Raw genomic sequence first — 3,215 nt, 5'->3', positions numbered from 1 at the left:
TTTCAGGACAGCATGCTTGACAGAATCAAAGGAGATGGATAAGACAATGACTTGAAAGACAGGGGCAGTAGTTTTTATTTGCAATGGAATCTCTGCATGTGCACATAGATTCTTATGATTATTGTAGGAAATAAAGAAAGGAAGGTCAACTTCCCTTATCTAACTTAGAGGAATAATGTGAGTTTGATTTCAACAGTTAGGTATTTGGACTTCTCCTAAGAATATATATTTTCTCAGCTCTTCTTCTGTAGAATTCTCTTGGGCACTTAATATTTCTCTATAAAAATATTGGAAGTATCTTATTGCATTTGACCTTATTGAGTATACCCATTGCAGAAATATTAACCTTGTATATATTATTTAAACATATTATTGAAGGATTCACTTATTCATTTAACACAATTTTATTAAGTAGTTACTATATGTCAATTGTTCTAAGTGCTGAAGTAGAGCAGGGAACAAGACATATCCCCAACCTTCATTCAGGCTTGGAGAGACAGAGAATAGATAAAATTTATGTGTCATTTTCATTGCCTAACCTTGAAAACGCCCTAATAAAATACCTTTATTTATTGCATCCTGTGATCATTCATTTGTACGAATTTATAATTTGTTTAAAAGAAGAAAATTGTGATAGTTCTCATCCTTGGTGTTTAAGGGTCCCAGAAGATGTTAAAATGTGAGTACAATCATTTTCAAACATTCATGGACAAATTCTTGGCAACATGAATTAAATATAGAAGATAATAATTTTATATTTTACCTCTCAGTTAAAAAAGTGGATAATAAAACAACCTGTGTATTATTCTAGGATATACTCAAGCCATCTTTTAAGAACATTATTTTACTGGAAAAATGAGATCGATGAGAGATCATTTGTATGTCATTAATGTTTTGAGAAAGTTTTCTGATTTTCTCATAAGTAGAACAAAACGTGGATCATAGGGTTCCTTAGTGGGTATTCAGTGTTGTACTGGGTTAACTCTGTTTTGGGAATGTTACCTACATAATCAGAATTAATGGCCAGAATTATGGCCTCTCCTTCCCTGAGCCATTCAAGAGAATCCCAGTCACGTCATTATCAACACTGGTCTTTTTTCTTCATGTATTATATGCCACCTAAGATTTTGGTCATTATTTTGTGTTGGAATGAATTATACCAGCATTGATTTCATTTATTAGATCAGAATCATTATTCCTTTAAACCATGAAAAACCTACATTACCATCATTTTAGTAAAATTTTAGGGAGAACTCTATGATCTTAAAAGACAGTCTTATTTTAATCAATATGAAGGAAGCATAAAAAGATATTCCTAAATTCCTCAAAGATTTTAAAGATGGATAAATTATGTCCACTCCAATTATCTGTAATCATTATCTGATTGCATATCAGAGACATTATCGTCATTCACCCATTCTACCTCTGCCAGCGTTTACTGGGTGTACCTTATATGACCAGGATTGTGAAGATAGTCTTATGTGAATACAGCTCCTGCCCTCAGAGGCTTTCAAGCCTACTAGGCTGGATTAAACATAATAGCCACATAAAAATGCTGACTTTTAGTCTTCAAAGCATGAGATCTGACCACACTCTGTGACACCAGCAGGGCAGATATTGTTGTTTCAATACGTAGATGTAGAAGCCTAGGGTCAAACTTTTTTCAACTTTATTCTGCTAGTCAGTTGCAAAGGGGGAATGTGAACCCAATAGCTTGTGCTGCTGATCAGCCAACCAAAATAGAAATGTGGTCAAAGTGATCATTTCCATAAGTTGTTTCACTAAATGGCTATAAGTTTTTAGAGACTAGACATTTATGGCTCTAAAGCTTGGAAGAAGCTTTCTGTAGGAGATAACATTGAAGGTGATATTCCAAGTTCCTCCCAGTGGTGAGCACTGTATGCAGTGTATGACCTCACATTGGTTATGAAGAGCTTCTTCTATGAAAGAGTTTCTTCAGAGCAGCCTTCATGTCTTGGTTTCTCAGACTGTAGATGAAAGGATTTAACATCGGGGTCACTGTCATGTACATCACAGTTATCACAGCATCCTTTAGGCTGTAAGTGGTCAGAGGTCGGAAATACATGCCCATGACTGTCCCATAGTACAAGGAAACAACTGTGAGGTGAGACCCACAGGTGGAGAAGGCTTTGCGTACACCCTTCGTGGATGGAACGTGGAGGACCGTGGAAAAGACACGAACATAGGAGACAACGATGCACAGTAATGGCACAGAGAAAACACCAACCCCTAGGTACATCATCTTCACGTTCAAGTGTATGTCAGAACAGGACAGCTTGAGCAAGGGAGAAATGTCACAGTAGAAGTTGGCCACTTCCTTGCTGCCACAGAAGGACAGACCAGCTGTGAGCAGAGTGTGAGGAAGGGCATTGGCGTTTCCAATCACCCAGGATGCAACCACCAGCAGGACACAGGACCTTGGACTCATGATGGCTGTATAATGAAGAGGGCGGCTGATGGCCATGGCTCAGTCATATGCCATGGCTTTCTGTGTTGACCAAAGCTATCATGAAATACATCTGTGTCAGGCATCCCCCAAAGGAGATGGCTTTGCTGCCCAGGAGATGATTGGCCAGCATCTTAGGGATGGTTACAGAGGAGAAGAAGATGTCGACAAGGGAGAGGTTGGCCAGGAGGAACTACTTGGGGTTGTGGAGGTGAATGTCAGAGAGAATGGCGAGGATGATGAGCAAGTTTCCTACCAGGGTGATGGGGTAAATGAACAGGAAGAGGATGAAGAAGAAATCCTCCTGCTCCTGCTGACCTGTGACTCCCAAGAGGATGAACTCCATGGTAGAAGACTGGTTTTCTTTCTTCATGGTTCCTTTGACATGAAAGGTGATATTATGATAATTATTAGTGCCATTACTGTGCATTATGATCTTCTGTATGCAACACTTTTGACTCTAGTGATAGGCTTTCTCAATACCTGCCTTCATAAAATCCAGAGATACTCAAACTTTGGAGAAACATTTCTGTTGGTCTATGGAACTAACTGACATTCACCAGGACACTCATGTCTACAAAATGAGCATTGTGTGAATCAGAAGTATTCATCCTCTGTGGGAGAAAGGTGGGGCTGCAAATTGGTACAGCCAATATGGAAAGCAATATAGAGATTTCTTGGAAAACTGGGAATGGAACCACCATTTGACTCAGCTATCCCTCTCCTCGGTCTATAACCAAAGGACTTG

General features: G+C 38.9%; 1 pseudogene; it reads right to left on the bottom strand.

The window, feature by feature from the left end:
* Positions 1-1,924: 1,924 nt before the first annotated feature.
* Positions 1,925-2,840, bottom strand: LOC144255986 (olfactory receptor 1A1-like; annotated as a pseudogene).
* Between the last annotated feature and the right edge of the window lie 375 nt (positions 2,841-3,215).

The sequence above is a fragment of the Urocitellus parryii genome, chromosome 7, assembly GCF_045843805.1.
Source record: "Urocitellus parryii isolate mUroPar1 chromosome 7, mUroPar1.hap1, whole genome shotgun sequence".
NCBI lineage: Eukaryota > Metazoa > Chordata > Mammalia > Rodentia > Sciuridae > Urocitellus > Urocitellus parryii.
The sequence above is the reverse complement of the archived record's forward strand: the minus strand, read 5'-3'. Positions and strand labels throughout refer to the sequence as shown.